This window comes from Nicotiana tabacum, chromosome 3, assembly GCF_000715075.1.
Source record: "Nicotiana tabacum cultivar K326 chromosome 3, ASM71507v2, whole genome shotgun sequence".
Lineage (NCBI taxonomy): Eukaryota > Viridiplantae > Streptophyta > Magnoliopsida > Solanales > Solanaceae > Nicotiana > Nicotiana tabacum.
In genome coordinates, this window is record NC_134082.1 from 63,342,396 (window position 1) to 63,365,128 (window position 22,733).

Genomic DNA, 22,733 nt, shown 5'->3' on the forward strand with positions numbered 1-22,733 from the left:
CATCTCACTTAGTATAAAACTAAAAAAGAATCAAATACTTATGATGTTATCAGTGTTACTGCTGTAGAATAACACACCAAAGACTCGCTGGTTATCTGATGACATTTCTAAAATTTAACAATCAACTGGGATTTCTGAAATTGAATTTTTGCAATATTCTCGCAACTTTAGACCTCGAAAATTAAATTATTCACCCGGATATTGATCATGAAATCATTAGAGATCAAAGAAAAATATGTACCGTAAAGCCAGAATCATATCCATTTATTATAAAAATATATACATTACGGATAAAAGGCAGAGTACTGCAAAAGGCAAACCACCAAATTCTTTCACGACAATCTATGACTTAGCTGTCGGATAGCTTAGTGGCCTCTTTAGAAGGAATAAAGGTGATCTGATCATCCTGAAGGAAATGACAAATAGGGGTAGTTCCAGGCTTAACTTTGAGCAGTACAAAAGGCAATCCTTTGGGGTTCCAAAAAGATGTATCTTTGTGGCACACTAATACTGCTTTAACTTTTGTTCCATCAGCACAACCATGGATACCATAAATATCTTGGTACGTCCTCCAACATGGCAATTATAAACTGCAAATGCATAACTAAGTTTGTGGCATACCAAGTTATCTCCATCAGTTATCTCTTGAACTTCTTCAATGGTGTACTTTTGCAACATTTGAGTTTCCCCTTCAACTTCTGTTGTAACTGCATGAACATTATTTGTTCCTAGCATGTTTAAGCTGATATCCACCATAGACTCCAAAGAAGAAGTACACATTTTCTTCTCTCCATTCATCGATGGCTCTTCACAATGTCTGATAGTTTCCTCAATAGTTTGAGCATCCTTTGAGCTACTATCTATTAAAAAATAATTTAGAATTTCTGGAACTTTTTCCAATAAGAAGGGAATCGATCCACAAATTGGCGAGACAAAAAAGGTGCTTCATTTTTATTTTTTAGAGATGGAAAATTGATTACTTTTCCTTTCTCCAATTTCTTTTCTAAGAAGTAAGGTTTGGTAAAGGTAATTATCTTTAACATCACTCTTGGCACTGTTTCCTTCAGTTACTTGTTGGATATTATTCACGGTGGTAGCATGATGCATGTAACGGCTTTCCCTTTTGAGATGACGAACCTCATCCTCTGCAGCAGCACGACGCAAAGCATGAACTCCATTGATGATGTCCATCTCATTGAAGAAATATTAGGCATGTGCCTAACAAAAGTTTTTTTGGTTTGGTAATCAACCTTGTTGACCTGGTTTGGTTAGGTAGCCAACCTTGTTGAATTAGTTTGGTTTGGCAGCCAACCTTGTTGAATTTCTTTGGTTTGATAGCCAACTTTGTTGAATTGTGAAAAGTGTGTGTATATTGTCAAATATTGTAGACTTTAGAGGGTGAAGCTTTGGCTATAAAAGGAGAGCTTCAACTCTCATTTCTACACACCAACAAAGAGAGAAAGAAAGAGTGAGGTTTCACAGACAAGGTATAAGAAAATAGTCTGTGAGGAAAATAGAGAGTGAGCGATATTGTAGTGAGGTGGGAATATCAAAAGAGGGTTATTTCTTTTGAGTGTTGTAGTGGTCTTTGGAGTATTTATCTCCGACCTATAAAGTGTAAAATTCCTTACTATAGTGATATCAGTTGCTCCTCTCGGGGCCGTGGTTTTTTCCCTTATTAAAAGGGTTTTCCACGTAAAAATCTTGGTGTCGTTGTTACTCTTTTATTCTTGTTAATTACCGTATCTCGGTGCTACATTATTATTCCACTTTTATTACCGTGAATATTATTTTGGCAAGGGGTTTATTCCCAACAACTGGTATCAGAGCACAGGTTCTGCTCGTTCACTGAAATACTATTCACTATCGGTACTACTATACTCGGTGAAAAATAAATGTCCGGAGTAAAGTACGAGGTAGCAAAATTCAACGGAGATAACGGTTTCTCAACATGGCAAAGAAGAATGAGAGATCTGCTCATCCAACAAGGATTACACAAGGTTCTAGATGTTGATTCCAAAAAGCATGATACCATGAAAGCTGAGGATTTGGCTGACTTGGATGAAAGAGCTGCTAGTGGAATCAGGTTGCACTTATCAGATGATGTGGTAAATAACATCATTGATGAAGACACTGCACATGGAATTTGGACAAGGTTGGAAAGCCTATACATGTCCAAAATGCTGACAAATAAATTGTACCTGAAAAAGCAGTTATACGCCCTACACATGAGTGAAGGTACGAATTTTTTGTCACATTTAAATGTGTTTAACGGACTAATCACACAGCTTTCCAACCTCGGAGTGAAAATCGAGGAAGAAGATAAAGCCATCTTGCTATTGAACTCGTTGCCATCTTCGTACGATAATTTGGCAACAACCATCCTGCACGGTAAGACTACTATTGAGTTGAAAGATGTCATATCGGCTCTTCTACTCAATGAGAAGATGAGAAAGAAGCCTGAAAATCAAGGACAGACTCTCATCACAGAAGGTAGAGGCAGGAGTTATCAAAGGAGTTCGAACAACTATGGTAGATCCGGAGCTCGTGGGAAGTCAAAGAACTGATCCAAATCAAGAGTCAGAAATTGCTACAACTGTAATCAACCAGGTCACTTCAAAAGAGATTGCCCAAATCCAAGGAAGGGAAAAGGTGAAACCAGTGGCCAGAAGAATGACGACAACACAACCGCCATGGTGCAAAACAATAATAATGTTGTCCTCTTTATAAATGAGGAAGAAGAATGCATGCACCTGTCAGGTCCAGAGTCGGAATGGGTGGTTGACACAGCGGCATCTTACTATGCCACACCGGTAAAAGATCTTTTTTGCAGATATGTAGCAGGTGATTTCGGCACAGTGAGAAGGGGTAACACAAGTTACTCAAAGATTGCGGGGATTGGTGACATTTGTATCAAGACAAATGTCGGATGCACATTGGTTCTAAAGGATGTGCGGCATGTACCTGATTTGCGGATGAACTTGATATCGGGAATTGCTTTAGGCCGAGATGGATACGAGAGTTATTTTGCAAATCGAAAGTGGAGACTCATTAAGGGATCATTGGTGATTGCAAAGGGAGTTGCTCGTGGCACGTTGTATAGGACAAATGCAGAAATATGCCAAGGTGAATTGAACGCGGCACAAGATGAGATTTCTGTAGATTTGTGGCACAAAAGAATGGGTCATATGAGCGAGAAGGGATTGCAGATTCTTGCCAAGAAATCACTTATTTCTTATGTCAAACGTACAACGGTAAAACCTTGTGACTACTGTTTATTTGGTAAGCAGCATAGAGTCTCATTTCAGACATCATCTGAAAGAAAATTGAATATAGTTGATTTAGTATATTCTGATATTTGCGGCCCAATGGAAATTAAATCAATGGGCGGTAACAAATATTTTGTTACTTTTATTGATGATGCTTCACGAAAATTATGGGTTTATATTTTGAAAACCAAAGATCAAGTGTTTCAAGTTTTCCAGAAGTTTCATGCTCTAGTAGAAAGGGAGACGGGTCGAAAGCTAAAGTGCCTCCGAAGTGACAATGGAGGTGAGTACACTTCAAGGGAATTTGAAGAGTATTGTTCAAGTCATGGGATCAGACATGAAAAGACAGTTCCTGGAACCCCACAGCACAATGGCGTAGCCGAGAAGATGAACTGCACCATTGTGGAGAAGGTGAGAAGCATGCTCAGAATGGCTAAACTACCTAAGTCATTCTGGGGTGAAGCAGTTCAAACAACCTGTTACCTGATCAATAGGAGTCCATCAGTTCCGTTGGCGTTTGAAATCCCAGAGAGAGTTTGGACCAACAAGGAGGTGTCCTACTCGCATTTGAAGGTGTTCGGTTGCAGAGCTTTTGCACATGTACCAAAAGAGCAGAGAACAAAGCTGGATGATAAATCTGTTCCCTGCATATTTATCGGATATGGAAATGAAGAGTTCGGGTACAGACTGTGGGATCTTGTAAAGAAGAAGGTCATCAGAAGCATAGATGTAGTCTTCCGAGAAAGTGAAGTTGGAACTGCTGCTGATATGTCAGAAAAGGCGAAGAATGGTATAATTCCTAACTTTGTTACTATTCCTTCTACTTCTAACAATCCCACAAGTGCATAAAGTATGGCCGACGAGGTTGCCGAGCAGGGGGAGCAACTTGATGAAGGTGTCGAGGAAGTGGAGCACCCCACTCAGGGAGAAGAACAACCTCAACCTCTGAGGAGATCAAAGAGGCCAAGGGTAGAGTCATGCAAGTACCCTTCCACAGAGTATGTCCTCATCAGTAATGAGGGGGATCCAAAAAATCTTAAGGAGGTGTTGTCCCATCCAGAAAAGAACCAGTGGATGAAAGCTATGCAAGAAGAGATGGAATCTCTACAGAAAAATGGCACATACAAGCTGGTTGAACTTCCAAAGGGTAAAAGACCACTCAAATGCAAATGGGTCTTTAAACTCAAGAAAGATGGAAATGGCAAGCTGGTCAGATACAAAGCTCGATTGGTGGTTAAAGGCTTCGAACAAAAGAAAGGTATTGATTTTGACGAAATTTTCTCACCTGTTGTCAAAATGACTTCTATTCGAACAATTTTGAGCTTAGCAGCTAGCCTAGATCTTGAAGTGGAGCAGTTGGATGTGAAAACTGCATTTCTTCATGGAGATTTGGAAGAGGAGATTTATATGGAGCAGCCAGAAGGATTTGAAGTAGCTGGAAAGAAACAAATGGTGTGCAAATTGAATAAGAGTCTTTATGGATTGAAGCAGGCACCAAGGCAGTGGTACATGAAGTTTGACTCATTCATGAAAAGTCAAACATACCTAAAGACCTATTCTAATCCATGTTTATACTTCAAAAGATTTTCTAAGAATAACTTTATTATATTGTTGTTGTATGTGGATGACATGTTAATTGTAGGAAAAGACAAGGGGTTGATAGAAAAGTTGAAAGGAGATCTGTCCAAGTCATTTGATATGAAGGACTTACACAGCACAACAAATTCTAGGGATGAAGATAGTTCGAGAGAGAACAAGTAGAAAGTTGTGGCTATCTCAGGAGAAGTACATTGAATGTGCACTAGAACGCTTCAACATGAAGAATGCTAAGCCAGTCAGCACACCTCTTGCTGGTCATCTAAAGTTGAGTAAGAAGATGTGTCCTACAACAGTGGAGGAGAAAGGGAACATGGCTAAAGTTCCTTATTCTTCATCAGTCGGAAGCTTGATGTATGCAATGGTATGTACTAGACCTGATATTGCTCACGCAGTTGGTGTTGTCAGCAGGTTTCTTGAAAATCCTGGAAAGGAACATTGGGAAGTAGTCAAGTGGATACTCAGGTACCTGAGAGGTACCACGGGAGATTGTTTGTGCTTTGGAGGATCTGATCCAATCTTGAAGGGCTATACAGATGTTGATATGGCAGGTGACATTGACAACAGAAAATCTACTACTGGATATTTATTTACATTTTCAGGGGGAGCTATATCATGGCAGTCTAAGTTGCAGAAGTGTGTTGCACTTTCAACAACTGAAGCAGAGTACATTGCCGCTACAGAAACTGGCAAGGAGATGGTATGGCTCAAACGGTTCCTTCAAGAGCTTGGATTGCATCAGAAGGAGTATGTCGTCTATTGTGACAGTCAAAGTGCAATAGACCTTAGCAAGAACTCTATGTACCATGAAAGGACCAAACACATTGATATGAGATATCATTGGATTCGAGAAATGGTAGATAATGAATCTCTAAAAGTCTTGAAGATTTCTACAAGTGAGAATCCCGCAGATATGCTGACCAAGGTGGTACCAAGGAACAAGTTCGAGCTATGCAAAGAACTTGTCGGCATGCACTCAAACTAGAAGACAGTGCTACCTCCTCTAGATGAATGAGACTGGAGGGGGAGATTGATGATGTCCATCTCATTGAAGAAATATTAGGCATGTGCCTAATAAAAGTTTCTGTGGTTTGGTAATAAACCTTGTTGACTTGGTTTGGTTAGGTAGCCAACCTTGTTGAATTAGTTTGGTTTGATAGCCAACCTTGTTGAATTTTTTTGGTTTGGTAGCCAACTTTGTTGAATTGTGAAAAGTGTGTGTATATTGTCAAATATTGTAGACTTTAGAGGGTGAAGCTTTGGCTATATAAAAGAGAGCTTGAACTCTCATTTCTACACACCAACAAAGAGAGAAAGAAAGAGTGAGGTTTCACAGATAAGGTATAAGAAAATAGTCTGCGAGGAAAATAGAGAGTGAGCGATATTGTAGTGAGGTAGGAATATCAAAAGAGGGTTATTTCTTTTGAGTGTTGTAGTGGTCTTTGGAGTATTTATCTCTAACCTACAAAGTGTAAAATTCCTTACTATAGTGATATCAGTTGCTCCTCTCGGGGCCGTGGTTTTTTCCCTTATTAAAAGGGTTTTTCACGTAAAAATCTTGGTGTCGTTGTTACTCTTTTATTCTTGTTAATTACCGTATCTCGGTACTACATTATTATTCCACTTTTATTACCGTGAATATTATTTTGGCAAGTGGTTTATTCCCCACAATAACGTTGGTGTAAACCATGATATATTTTCTCCATAGTGGGAGTGTTTTCTTGTTTCAACTCACGAACCTCATCTTCTATAGCATCACGATCATAACCATATAGTTTGTGCAAGCTATAGTATGCTTTCTCCTTAGTGGCCGTGTTATCTTGTTTCAGCTCACGAACCTCATCTTCTATAGCAGCACAAGCATAACCATATGGTTTGTGCAAACCATAGTATAATTTCTCCTTAGTGGCAGTGTTATCTTATTTCAGCTTATGAACCTCATCTTCTGTAGCAACACGATCATAACCATATGGTTTGTGCAAACCATAGTATACTTTCTCCTTAGTGGCAGTGCTAGCTTGTTTCAGCTCATGAACCTCATCTTCTGTAGCAGCACAATCATAACCATATGGTTTATGCAAACCATAGTATACTTTATCCTTAGTGTCAGTGTTGTCTTGTTTTAGCTCATGAACCTCTTCCTCCGTAGCAGCACGATCATAACCATACAGTTTGTTCAAACCATGGTATATTTTGTCCTATGTGGCAGTGTTAGCTTGTTTCAGCTCATGAACCTCATCTTCTGTAGCAGCACGATCGTAACCATATGGTTTGTGCAAACCATAGTAAACTTTCTCTTTAGTGGCCGTTTAATCTTGTTTCAGCTCATGAACCTCATCTTCTGTAGCAGCACGATCATAACCATATGGTTTGTGCAAAACATAATTTACTTTCTCCTTAGTGGCAGTGTTGTCTTGTTTCAGCTCACGAACCTCATCCTCCGTAGCGCGAGATCATAACCATACGGATTTTGCAAACCATAGTATACTTTCTCCTTAGTGGCAATGCTATCTTGTTTTAGCTCATGAACCTCATCTTCTGAAGCAGCACGATCATAACCATATGGTTTGCGCAATCCATAGTATACTTTCTCCTTAGTGGCCGGTTTATCTTATTTCAGCTTATGAACCTCATCTTCTGTAGCAACACGATCATAACCATATGGTTTGTGCAAACCATAGTATACTTTCTCCTTAGTGGCAGTGTTGTCTTGTTTTAGCTCACGAACCTCATTCTCTGTAGCAGCACGATCATAACCATACGGTTTGCGCAAACCATAGTATACTTTCTCCTTAGTGGCCATATTATCTTGTTTCAGCTCATGAACCTCATCTTCTGTAGAAGCACGATCATAACCATATGGTTTGTGCAAAACATAATATACTTTCTCATTAGTGGCAGTGTTGTCTTATTTCAGCTCACGAACCTCATCCTCCGTAGCGCGAGATCATAACCATACGGATTTTGCAAACCATAGTATACTTTCTCCTTAGTGGCAATGTTATCTTGTTTTAGCTCATGAACCTCATCTTCTGAAGCAGCACGATCATAACCATATGGTTTGCACAATCCATAGTATACTTTCTCTTTAGTGGCCGGTTTATCTTGTTTCAGCTTATAAACCTCATCTTTTGTAGCAGCACGATCATAACCATATGGTTTGTGCAAAACATAATATACTTTCTCTTTAGTGGCAGTGTTGTCTTGTTTCAGCTCACGATCCTCATCCTCCGTAGCAGCGAGATCATAACCATACGGATTTTGCAAACCATAGTATACTTTCTCCTTAGTGGCAGTGCTATCTTGTTTTAGCTCATGAACCTCATCTTCTGAAGCAGCACGATCATAACCATATGGTTTGCGCAATCCATAGTATACTTTCTCCTTAGTGGCCGGTTTATCTTGTTTCAGCTTATGAACCTCATCTTCTGTAGCAGCACGATCATAACCATATGGTTTGTGCAAACCATAGTATACTTTCTCCTTAGTGGCAGTGTTGTCTTGTTTTAGCTCACGAACCTCATTCTCCGTAGCAGCACGATCATAACCATACGGTTTGCGCAAACCATAGTATACTTTCTCCTTAGTGGCCATATTATCTTGTTTCAGCTCATGAACCTCATCTTCTGTAGCAGCACAATCATAACCATATGGTTTATGCAAACCATAGTATACTTTCTCCTTAGTGGCAGTGCTATCTTGTTCCAGCTCACGAACCTCATCCTCCGCAGCAGTACGATCATAACCATATGGTTTGCGCAAACCATACTATACTTTCTCCTTATTGGCAGTATTATCTTGTTTCAGCTCACGAACCTAATCTTCCATTGCAGCGCGATCATAACCATTTTTTTTTGTGCAAACCATAGTGTACTTTTTCCTTAGTGTCAGTGTTACCTTGTTTTAGCTCATTAATCTCATTATCTGTAGAAATACAATGACAATCATTTTTCTCAAATGGTTGAATAATGACCAAATTAAGTGGCTCTTCAATTATGGTGCTCAAGAAAAAGAGTTTGGTCGCTGAAAAAGGCAGTTATCTTGCCAAAGCTCATTTGGATGACAATCATTTTTCTCCGATCCTACGCATGTAATGATATTCCATAGTGAAATGCAGTAAATTCTTGTTTTCTCTCAATATGATCATGAGGTCTAGAAACAATATTAACAGCCACTCGGAAATTAAACCATGCACCGGTCACATGTGTAGTAGTTCAATTGAGCAATATAGGTCATTTGCAGGGATCACATAGGAAGATTAATTATGGCATTTGCTCAATCAGTTGGAAAAGTTAGCAGCAACATGCTGAAGCTAAGGTTACTCTTGCTAGAATTATACGTTGGTGTATCCAGAATAATTTGGAGAAGATCATATTGGAAAGTGACTCTTTGCTAGTCATATATATGATAAGAGGAAGGTCCATTGGCAGATGATGGAAATTATTAAACAGATTTCAATATCTTATTTGCCAGGTTAATCACTGTTATAGGGAGGCTAATCAAGTCGCAGATGCACTAGCCAAGTGGAGTATTGAAAATGATGAACTGCAGATATGATCCTCAAGCGATTTACCTGGCGCTACTAGAGCTCGGGCCTTACATTTTAGACAATATTCAGATGCTGTCTTTTAGGCATAACAGAGGAAGAATGTATTTTTTGTAATATAATAAGTGTAGAGGGCATGGGTGATTGAAGCTTATATCTATTATCTTTTGTAGATGGATCAAGCTGTAGGTTTAGCTTTATCACTCCTTTTGTTTACTAGAAATTGTGAACTGGTGCTAATCCAGTCCAGGTCTTCTAGTGAGGTTTGTACGTTCACTCTGATGCCTCTTTTCCTTGTATTTTTTCTGGTTTAATGATAGGGCCATGCCACCATATGGCATAATTAATTAAAAAAATTGAACAATATAGGTAAGTTAGCTCGGATGTTAACAAATTTGAAATAGGAATTAATCTACAACTCACATATGTAAAGTTGGATAATAGAGGTAGATAAAAAGTGCAACAAAAGTATAATCGAGGGGTAAATATTCTTATTTCTTGATCATAAAATATCAAAGAAGTTAAATAAATGTACCAGATAAACTTTTAAGTTAAAGGTAGCTTAACCACACCTAATGATATATAAATATAAATGTCACAATACGCATAAAGACATATGGGAAGACAAGTCAAACGCACGACACAAACAAGTGAAGTGATAGAAATGTGCTGCGTTCTCTCAACATGCAAAACAATATCCCTTGAGTTGAAGACAAACCTGCTTGGGGAAGGCAATCCTTGATGACTTTGGGGATTGAGTGTTGGGCAATTTTACTTTCCAATAAACTTCTGGTGATATAGCTGCATGACTTGCTACAAAACCAGGCTGCATATATACAACAATAAACATTTTTTTTTGTTAATTAGTTTCTCCCATGTAAACAATAAGTAGAATCAGACGAGGAGCCAAAATTTGATTGTGTACATATTTATTAAATATATTAACACAAATACAAAGTTTGAATTAAAATTACAGGTTCAACTGAACGTTGTTTGATCCCATAGCCTACTTTCTAGCTCCATCTCTTAGTAGAACGGTGTTTTTTCCCATTACGGCAACTTTGATTTTATAATACTTTGATTGTCAAAGAGTATATGAGCATATAAGTTAGGTTGACTGAAGTATATCCTACGACTATTATCAACCATCTCGATAACTCTTTCAAAATCCATGGCGATTTTGGCAGTACGAATGATATTTTCAGAATTAAATGATTACTAGAAATGACGAAAAATAAATTTTGATAGATAAGACGAAAACTATATATATAAAATTGCAACTCACCCAAAAAATGGTGAGCGAGTATAGGAGCTGCAACTTCATTAAATTTGCTACTGTAGAGTGTAGAATAGCTAAAAGACTGAAAGCAAAAGATGGATTCAACCAGAACAGAAACTGTCAATTTATATGCATGGATCTAATACCACCCACTTAATCAAAACAGCAATTCGAGATTAATTAGTGCTCAATTATTGTTGCGCTGACATCAACGGTCATGAATCATCACTACGTGCATGGATTACTTAAGACTTATTTTATTGTGCAGTAGGCGGCAAAAGCTAAATGAAAGTGTGAAAATAATTGTTTATAATAAGTAGAACTAATTATTCAAAAAATAAGGTAAAAAATATTTTACTACGTACAACTGGATCATATATATATATAGACAGAGATAATTCTAAAATTATTTACATAATCGTATTTAAGTTAAAGTCAAATATCTCATATGGGAACACTACAAGAAAAGGCTCATTTTGTGGGGTATTTTTAAGTTTTGTGGCGGTTTTTGACCCCTGCAAAATGAATTGTGACGGTTTCAAAAAACGCCACAGTTACCTTCGCCACGAGCATTTCTATGGCAATTTTGTAAAACCTCCACGACGACTGCCACAATATAAATTTTTAATTTGTGGCGGTTTTTAAAGGCAATTGGCGACGATTTGTAACACCCAAAATATGATCTCTGTGTTTTTAAAAAAAATAATGTAAGAGGGTTATAAACCCCACAATTTGATCTCAATCTTTTAAAAAAAAATAATCATTGGCACCTTATAACTGCCACAATAGTGGAAAATATTAATTCAAGGATTCAAAAAATAAACTCAATAACTCATACAACATAAATCCAATTCCATTAAGAATATCTATAGTAACAAACATCAACACATTCAAATTCATATCACACTAAAGTTATTAAAACACATATTTGATAATTTAAACATTATACATGCTACAGTTGCCCATAATAAGTAAATATGCAGATGTGCTAAGTATTTGCTTGGCGATTTGTATTGCTGTCACCTGATCATATTCTCACATCCACCGAATAAAGCAGGCTCACTCTACACATCACATGCTGAAACAGAGAATTTTGATCAAAAACTTATAAAGGAATAAAATTTTACCAACAAGCTAAAAGGAAGATCTGGGTATATAAATAAACGAAAGGTCTGATTCTTCTTATGGAGCCGCTTAGAGGATAAAGGGGTCCCGAGTAACTATATTAGGGTGATTAAAGACATGTATGATGGAGCTAAGACTCGGGTTAGGACAGTAGGAGGCAACTCTGAACACTTTCCAGTTATTACGGGATTGCACCAAGGGTCTGCGCTCAGCCCATTCCTATTTTCCCTGGTGATGGATGCACTGACTCATCATATTCAAGGGGAGGTTCCATGGTGCATGCTATTTGCTAATGATGTTATTCTAATTGACGAGACAAGAGGCGGCGTCAACGAGAGGCTAGAGATTTGGAGACATGCTCTTGAGTCTAAAGGTTTCAAGTTGAGTAGGACGAAGACGGAATACCTCGAGTGCAAATTTGGAGTTGAGCCGACGGAAGCGGGAGTTGAAGTGAGGCTTGACTCTCAAGTCATTCCCAAGAAAGGTAGTTTCAAGTACCTTGGATCGGTTATTCAGGGGATCGGGGAGATTGACGAGGATGTCACACACCGTATAGGGGTGGGTGGATGAAGTGGAGGTTAGCGTCGGGAGTCTTGTGTGACAAGAAAGTGCCACCGTTACAAAAAGGTAAGTTTTATAGAGCAGTGGTTAGGCCTGCCATGTTGTATGGAACTGAATGTTGGCCGGTAAAGAACTCACACACCCAGAAGATGAAAGTAGCAGAGATGAGGATGTTGAGGTGGATGTGCGGGCATACAAGGATGGATAAGATTAGGAATGCAGATATTCGAGAGAAGGTGGGTGTGGCCCCCATGGAGGACAAGATGCGGGAAGTAAGACTCAGATGGTTCGGGCACATTCAGAGGAGGAGCACTGATGCACCGGTGAGGAGGTGTGAGCGACTGGCTGTAGTGGGCACGCGGAGAGGTAGAGGGAGACCTAAGAAGTATTGGGGAGAGGTGATCAGACAGGACATGGCGCGACTTAGGATTACTGAGGACATGGCCCTTGATAGGGAATTATGGAGGTCGAGCATTAAGGTTGTAGGTTAGGGGAGAGTGTGAATATTTCTACAGCACAAGTGAGAGAGACTATCTAGTTAGGAGTTAGACTAGGAATGTCAGTGGTCGTCTATTGATGCAGGGCTTTACCTTCTAGTTGTACTATACCAGCCATCTATTTCGTATTTCGTATCCTGTATTTCATATTTCATATCTCTTATATATTGTTGTTATTTTTATTACGCATTTTTATGGTACTAATATATCATCTCCTATTGCTTTTTTGAGCCGAGGGTCTCCTGGAAACAGCCTCTCTACCCTTCGGGGTAGGGGTAAGGTCTGCGTACATATTACCCTCCCCAGACCCCACTTGTGGGATTATACTGGATCGTTGTTGTTGTTGTTGTTGTCTGATTCTTCTTACAAATAAATCTGTTACTTGATCCAACAATAGCATTGAACTGAAGTTGTTAGATACTCGCATGAATAAGAGCTAAAGTACAAAGCTATTTCCTTGGATATCATCACAACACTTATATCCACAAACTATTTACTTGATAGCATAAATTCTTGCCATATATTCACGAAAATCATAATGTAACTAATAAATCATAAGTTAACCACTATAAGCTTTCTAACATTTAGAATCAAACAAATAAATTATAAGCTGTAATGTATCCTAATAATTAACAAACTTGCATCAAAACTGAAGGCTAATAACACTAGGAAATTGAAGCAGAAGAAATGAACTGAATAAAATAGGAGTGGTATGATAGGAGTAGTTAGTTAAACAAACCAAGCATGTTAAAATCTGTCGGATCCAACTTCAAACAAAAGAAGCAACAAATTAAAACGCGCAAAACTTTTTCTAAGGCATGAATTCCATTAGTATTTGTATTATCAGTAAAAACTACAAGAGAATATATAACAAATTACTCTTAGTTACTTAATGTAACCTGAGGAAAAGATCTGAAAAGATTTAGGAGATGAGTTAACAAGCATAACTTACCACTCAATGCCATCATAACAACATATCAATCTGTTAAACCAAAATATGCATAGATTAGCATTCAATCAAGTTGGCTTCATCAAAGTTTTTGTCCCTAGAATTACTCTACAGTAAGAGATCCTCTTATGGGAACACATAAGAATGCAAGATATAAAAAATAAGGTGAATCAAATGTGAATACCATTTCTGAACATAGCTTTAAACCAAACATGAATATCATCTCTAAACATACCTATAAACGAAATAAATAAGCGCTACTTAAAGATGCAATATTGTTACCTTTAGATAAAACACCATATTAAATAAAAAATTTATTCGGATTTATATGCATTTGTTGCTAAATAAGTAGCAGTATTTGCCTTGACTAAATCATCAATTAGATGGTCTGTAGCTAGTTATATCCCAACTCTTAGTATGGCTCATTCTCATAACCTTCATCTTCCACAACTTCTTTTGTATCATACAAATCTCTTAGCTTTAGATTTACTAAAATACTTCATCCTTAATTGAAAATATCATCTACATAGTACACCATATTTATGCTTGAAATACTTCGATGTAAGGCTCATATTCTTCATCCTCAATCTCGAATAATTATATAGAAAGTTGGAGTTCATTTTCTTTTTCCCAAATGAATAAAACATCAGTAGCATAGAAATAATTTACCTGCCTAATGATCTTTGTATGCTAGAATTATTCAAATTTGAAGGCATATATAAAATATGCTCAAAAACTTATGCGAGCCGTACATAAACTAGTTTTTACAACAAAATGAGTCAACTTACCTGATAGCGGGTTTGAAGTTACACCATGTCCAGTACTCTTAGAAACGTGCACATCTGCAATAATGATATGATGCAAGACATATTACTAGAGGAAGTTTTCATTTGCAGTAATTCATTTTCTAAGGAAAGTGAAAAACTAAACTACTAAAGTATGAGCTAGAGAAGGAAAAATTTGTCACCATAGCAAGTAAAAGATATGCATTCATTAAAGACCTTGTACTGTCTTGATATTCCTCAATATAGAAGTGAGAAAAACATTAGGAAGTTCCCTGACTGAATAATCAACAGAATAAAATGTATTTATGCTCTCCCATTAGCGCCGACTCTAACATGATGAGGGGTAAGGCATGGGTCTTAGGCCCGCAAATTTGTGGGGGGGGGGGCCCCATTTTTTAAAACGAATAGGCTTATAGGTATTTAAAAAATGATATTTAGTACTTTTAATACAAAATTAGAGTTTTTAATATAAGAGGAAATAGAGCTCTTTAGATATGTAAATAAAGTAATAATTTGACATATTCAAAATGGATAGATGAATAGTTTTCTCAATGTTTCAGTTTTACTCCTTATTCATTAGATAATGTATAAAAATTATTCACTCTCCCTTTCTTAATATGTCCAAGTCAATCTTTCTTTTCTCCAATATCTTTATATTTCAGAAACCCCTATATATTTTCTTTCTTTCTTTTTAATATTCCTACTCACTTGCTTTCTCCAATATTTCATTACTCACATTCTTTCTACAAGATATCATTAGCTCCACCGTTCAACAATACTTTTAAGCTTCCAATAATTCTATACTTTTATTGCTCTATAAAATATTATCTAATATCTACAATATCTCAAGAACGATTAAATGAGTTGGCAATATTATCAATTGAATAAAGACAATTAGAGAAAATCAATTATAAAAAAAGATTATTAACAACTTTGTATCTCAAAAAGTTAGAAGAATATACTTCAAATAAAAATGTATGCTATAACTTTCTTTTAAAAAATTAGGCCTCATATTAAACTTTGGTCTTAGGCTCTGCATATACTTGAGCCGCCCATGTCTCCCATATTATATTAATTTGTGGGTCAATCAATTTCAACATCACACAACAGAACTGAATTCTAATTGGAATCTGGAAAAGCTTTGCCTTAAATAAAGGAGTTTCTTACTACAACACTGAGTAGTCTGTACCCTGAAGCAAAACATCTAATGGTCTTTCCTCGAATATCAACACTCTTTAAAAAAGAGAATAAATTTCAAGCTAGATTGTCCATAAGAGTTTCATTACTAGTTCAAGCAATAACTACAACTGAAAAACCCAAATTCTACTGCTACTGGGATAAAGAAAATAAATGAAATTAAGAGGAAAAGAAAAAAAATCACCTTTAGACGAGCAGTGACATTCTGAAGTTGATTCGCCCAAATGGATACTTCACTTCAGAAATTCCCAAGACGCAATGCAATACCAATAAATTGTATTCCTAGCCTGAAAACATCTTAATAAAAAACTACTTAAATTGAAACAATGGAGCAATACAAAAGACATAATCCGTGATTCAAAAATCATAGCAGGAACCATAAATTGAGAAGAAGAATAATACTTACAAAATGTAATTAATATTGACAGAAAATTGCGAGAGAGCGCATCTGAAGGGAAGCAATGCACTAGAGAAGAAGCAGTTCAGTTAAAGTGTTGAAAAGGAAAAACCTAGGGCTAGAGGCATAATGGAATTAAAAGAGGGAAAGATTCGGAAAATATTTTGGAAAAGGAGGGAGAACTTACTGTGTTTACCTTTCGAGCAAAAAAAGGGAAATTTAAGGTAACAAATAAGTTTTTGGAAAAATTAAGTATTTTTCCAACAATAAAAATAATATTTTTGAACATAATAAAATTGCTAAAATCCCTAGATAAAATAAATATAACACTAGTTACGGATGTATTGATATCATACTAATTATTTAAAATTTTAATTAATGAAATATGAATATCTTTTGAGATGTTAAATCTAAATATATTTTTTATATTTTAAATATAAAAAAATTGAAAAAACTATTTTTGGGTAATTTTGTTTATAACAACCAAATAAGATCTAAATTTTAAATGTTAATATAGGTGTACAACAACTAATCGTTAATATAGGCCAAAAAATATTGACATATGAGGCTGTTATAAAGAGGTTTAACAATTTTTTTTTTCATTCTACTATTTAGCTACTGGTATCATATTCTTAAAAATTGTGAAAAACGTTCATCCACAATAAAATCAATATCTTAATATTGAGAAGTGACAAATAAAGAGAGGAAAAAAGCCTTTGAGTTTTTAGAAGTTGAAAATTAAACTAAGATTAATTAGTATTCCTAAATTGTCTATGCTATTTGTTACTTACTCTGTTCCGGTTTATGTGAACCCATTTTCTTTTTGGTCTATCAAAAAAGAATGACCACTTTCTAAATTTAGTAACAATTTAGCTTAAACTTACAATTCTACCTTTAATGTGAAGCTTCTATAACCACACAAGTATCCTGGGCCTCTTTCTGACTTGTTTAGGACCACAAATTTCAAAAATCTTCATTTTTTCTTAAACTCTGTGCCCAGTCAAATAAGTTCACATAAATTGAAACGGATGGAGTAGTTTATTTAATTCTGTCTAATTAGGATTCACAGTCGGAATCATGTAGGAATAGGTTTTCTAAATTCCAGTCACATTTGGTTTTTAGTATTCTAAATAGGGGTGTAGCTACATAATTTTTTAGGTGGAGAGATAGCATCGATGTAGAGAGATTCAAGAGTTTATAAATAAATAAAAAAGTCTCCTACCATGTTTGGTCTCTAGTTTGATAAATTTCTTCCGTATAGCCTTTGTTGAATTTTTTGCTTGTGCTTAAATTATTTTTTTGAGGTATTTCAATCCTTTAAATTGGTATCGGAGCCTATGTGAGATTTGTCAAAGCAGGTATGAGATCCTAAAAATATATGGATATTCTATCACTTGGTTGTCTCATTTTTTTTGTGTTTGATGGTAAAAATAATTTTGATACTTGGTATCAAAAGATAAAGAATTTTTTAAATATTGTTGGATTATGGTCCATTATTAACGAAGGATTTGAAAACTCTAGAAGGCACAACATTGATGAGTAACACAACTACGCAGTTGAAAAAAAAAGACAATTGGATTGTGAGTGCGATATTATCTTGCTATCAAGGTCAAACTGCATGTATCTAACAAATCTTGCATGCAAAGTAATTAAACGAGCCCTGGACAATGTCGTATATTACCACCTAAAATCCACCCGAGGTCCCTGGGACCCCGACAAATCATACCAGCCAATCCCAAACCATAATACGGACCTGCTTGAGGCCACAAATCACATCAAATAATGGTAAAATCACGTATCACACTCCATTTCGAACTTGATAAACTTTAGAACTTCGAATTTCTTCGCTCGATGTCGAAACATATCAAATCACGTCCAATTGACCTTAAATTTTGCACACAAGTCATATTTGACATTACGGTCCTACTTCAACTTCCGGAATCAGAATCCGACCCCAATATCAAAAAGTCCACTTCAGGTCAAACTTGTCCAAAAACCTTCAAATTTCTAACTTAAGCCAAGTAACCCCAAAATGACCTACGGGCCTCCAAATCAACTTCCGATCGCGCTTTCAATACCAGAATCACCATACAGATCTATTCCCGGATTTGGAATCCCAATTGGACATTGATAGCATTGAAATGCACTTCAACCCAAATTTATGAAATTCTTCCAAAATGCCAACTTCCACAATAGGCGCCGAAACGCTCCCAGGTCATCCAAAACCCGATCCGGACATATGCCCAAGTCTAAAATCATCATCTGAACATGTTAGAACCTTTAAATCCTGATTCCGAAGTCGTTTACTTATAAATCAACCCTTACTTAATTCTTTCAACTTAAAGCTTCCAAAATGAGAATTTTCTTTCCAAATCCACTTTGAACTTCCTGAAATTCAATTCCGACCATGCGTATAAGTCATAATACCTGAAGTGAAGCTATGATAACCTCAAACTACCAAATGATGCACTAGAGCTCAAAACGACCGGTCGGGTCGTTACACTTAGCACCATAAGACTTGATGATTTAAAATGTGATTTCATGACATATTAAATGTCCCTTAATCAATAGAGATATAAAATAGTAGAGGAGGTATTGCTATCGAAGGAGATCAATGATCAACCTACAATAAAAAAAAAATTGCCAAAAATAAATCAAGAAGGTCAGAATTCAAAAATAGAGGAGCAAGAATCGAAGGAAAAGTTAAAATAGATGATTTAGTTGCAAATAGTGCACCACTGAAAGAGGATGGTGTTTTACAAAAAAACTTACTTGATAGTCAAGATGAGCCTAGTAATAAAGAAGTATAATGATACACCAAGAGAAAGTTTCTGGTGATCTACTCAAGATTGAGGCGGAACTAGCTTGGGATCTAGAACCACAATAACTCATGATTACATATATCGAAAATGGAATAAATTTTGTACCATTATTCGAGATTGCATGTTTCAAGTAGTATGATGAAATGTTTATTAATGGCATTACTCTAAAACCTATAGGACGGCTAATTGGAATTGAATGGGTGTACAAGGCCAACCACAAGGCAAATGGAGAAGTAGATGATTTCATAGTAAAAGAAAAATATATTATTGATATTTTGAAAGGATGTATCATAGGTAAAGCCAAATCAATTATGATCAATTTTGAAGAGAAGATGAAATTGACTAAGGATTGCGCTTCTGATTTTGTTGATGTAACATATTTTAGAAAATTAATGAGAGCCTAAAGTATTTGACTTCTACAAGGTTTGATGTTACTCGTGAGTTTGAAGATCTTGGTTTAAGGAAGACTGTTGGAAACTAAACCGAGATTAATTAGTATTCCTAAGCTCTCTGGGATTTGGTATTTGTTACTCTATTTAATTCTATCTAATTAGGATTCACAATCGAATCCATGTAGGAGTAAATTTTCTAAATTCTAGTCAAGTTTGATTTGTAGTATTATAAATGAAGAATTAACCCAAATAGTCGCTCACCAATTATTTAAACTAAAAATCGCCGATAGAGGTATAATATATGTATATTTTGTATATTATATATGTATAATCAATATATAATCTATGTATATGGCTAGAAAAAAAGTAAACAAAGAATATAAATGGCTATTTGTGTAAAAAGGGGTGTAGCTACATGGTTTCTAAGGTGGAGAGGTAGTTTCGATGTAGAGATATTCAAGAATTTATAAGTGAATAAAAAATTCCCGTTCTCTATCTAGTTTGTTAAATTTTTTCTATATAGCCTTTATTGAATTTTTTTATTTGTGACTAAATTATTTATCGGGGTATTTCAATCCTTCATTAGCTAAAGATGAATATACAAAAAAAAATATCTGAAGACAATAAAAGAAAAACTAATAACTAATATATGAAGATAATGGAAAATCTCTGTTTTAGTGTCTACTTTTTGTAGGGGTAGAATGTTGGGGAAAAGACAAAAAATGACAAGGTTTAAAAATTGGCATAAATTGCATTAATTTGTAGAAATTTAACTAAAATGTGCAATTTGATTAGATTTTCAAAAGATGGTAAAAAATGACTAAATATTGCATGAGTTAGTGGCCTCCAATTTGTATCGAATGGTAAAGATTTTGCAGATAATTAAATTTGTATTTCTGGAGGTTATCAGAAACCTCCACAATAAAACTGTCACAATATGAATAATTTTGTGAAAGTTAGAACAAACGCCATAAATTGAAAATATAGTGGAGGTCTTTTACAACCCCCATAAATAAACCGCCAAAAAAAATTATTTTGTAGGGGTTGACGCAAACGCCACAAAATAAATGTATAGTGGGAGTTTCTTATAACTCCCATAAATTAACTATCACAATTTAACAATTTTTTTTTTGTAGTGGAAGGCCCTTGACACCAATTGGCAATGAAAATAGAATTTAACTTATATACTGATATATAAATAATTTTAAATTTGTATTGTATATTTTTAACATGTTATCATATAGACAATCTGTCTTATTTTTGCCACACACCGAATCATGGCCTGGGCGTAACATGACACTCGATGCCTGAGTGCATATGACCGAGAGCGAACCAACTGGATGGCTGGATTAATTGTAAGCTAGATATAAATATACAACATGATGATCTATTAAAGAGTCTGACTGAAATATCATAAATGCGAAAAATTGAATAGTCTGCAAGTGTAAATGAGTAGCCGAAAAGCTAACACATAAAGCCTGCTAACATCTAACTGACTGAACTATAGTCTACGAAGCATCTAAGAATATTGAAATGCTAACTATTTATCAGGACAAGGTCCCCGGCATACCTTACCAACTGAAATACTATAAAGATTAAAAAAGGGATAATGCCCTGGAAGACTAGGGCTCACCAATAGCTGATACAAGATGTCCTAGCAAGCGGAATCGTCAACCTGTAAATCGTTACCTGCATTCTGAGATGTACGCCCCGAGCAAAAGAGGGACGTCAATACATTTGAATTGCACTAATATGTAAAACAAAAGAACTATAAATACAAAAACCAAAATTGAATTGATAAGTGATAACTGAATTAAACATAGAAAGTAAGGGATATGAATACTTCCTCTTCTGAATGATGAACCACCTGCTTATTTGAATAAATAAATTGCGGCCTCAAGCCCAATATATATGTGCACAAGCTAAGGCCTCGGGCCCAATTATATGTATACATAACTACGACCTTGTAGACACCTGATTTTTGACCCTCCCCGAGAATTTTCACATTTTTAGCGTGAATATGTGAAATTGGGTCTAATATAGCCATTTTGACTATTTTTAATTTATTTTGCAAAAAGAAAAATTACAAAAAATATATATATAAATTTTTAGTTTATGTATTTCTCATAAACTTGAAAAATACAAAAATAGTACCTTATTTTGTACTTTACATAAAAACGAAAATTACAAAAAAAATAGTTTTATTAATATTTCGTAGCTATTTTAATCTTGAAAAATATTAAAAAAGATATAGTTTTGTTTAAATATTAGTCTTATTTTGGTAGCTATTTTGGTTACATAGGATTAGTCGAACAACGTCGTGTTCTTAATCGGGTCCGGACAAAAGAATAATATTCGGGTTCAAATTACCCGTTTTTAGGCCTAATTTCGGACCTAGCCCATAATAATCCGAGTCCACCACACATGAGGGGACACGCGTGGGGAACACGGACGGAACACGACACACGGGGAACCTCACCACGCGTGGGGAACACAAGTCTCGAACCCCACCACGCGTGGGGCTCATTTTTCTTGGCATGTGGTATCAAATACACGGACATTTTTGGCTGAAAAGGGGACGGACTTTTTGAAATTTTTGGAGGGGCACCACTGTTCATTCATCTTCTCCAAAAGGAGAAGAACAAAAAAACCAACTGGATTTTAAAAGATTTTGAAATGTAGGAGGACTGGGCATCGTCTTCTTCCTCCTTTGAAAGAAGAAAACAAAACCACTGTTCATCCAGAAAAACCCTACTGGAAGCGAAACCACAGCCAAACGACCACCCCGTCTCCCCCCAACTCCATCACCATCTTGTCCAAACGCCACCACCCAAACACCACGTCCAAACACCTACTGAAACCAGTCACACCCCCTCGACACTACCCGCTGCCAGCAAACCACCCAAACACCACCTCCATCGACACAGCCCAAACGACCCCTCGCTCCCCAGTAGTGAATCGAACCAAGCGTCCTTCACTCCCTCATCGTCTCACACAGCCACGACCAATCCTCCTCCTCCTAGCTCCCTCCGTTTCGTCCAGCTCCCCCTCTCGTCGTCCCTCCCGTCCTTCACTCCCTCATCCGAGTCGACAATCAAACAACCAGTGAACACCATCGGAAAAACCAGTGGTTTCGCCATCGAACAGTAGCTGTGACTGCGCTGCTGCCTCGCGCCACCAGCTCCCTCCATAGCTGCTCCTCCCTCACATCCAAACGACCCCTTTGCTTCATATCCACGTACCAACTGCTGCGTCGAAAAATATACAGCAGCAACCAACAATCTCAGGTCGTTGACAGACTTGGTCCGAGCTTTCTGC

The 22,733-nt window shown here is 36.4% G+C and overlaps 1 pseudogene; it reads right to left on the minus strand.

The window, feature by feature from the left end:
* Positions 1-247: 247 nt before the first annotated feature.
* LOC107797014 (BURP domain-containing protein 3-like) lies at positions 248-1,050 on the minus strand (annotated as a pseudogene).
* Between the last annotated feature and the right edge of the window lie 21,683 nt (positions 1,051-22,733).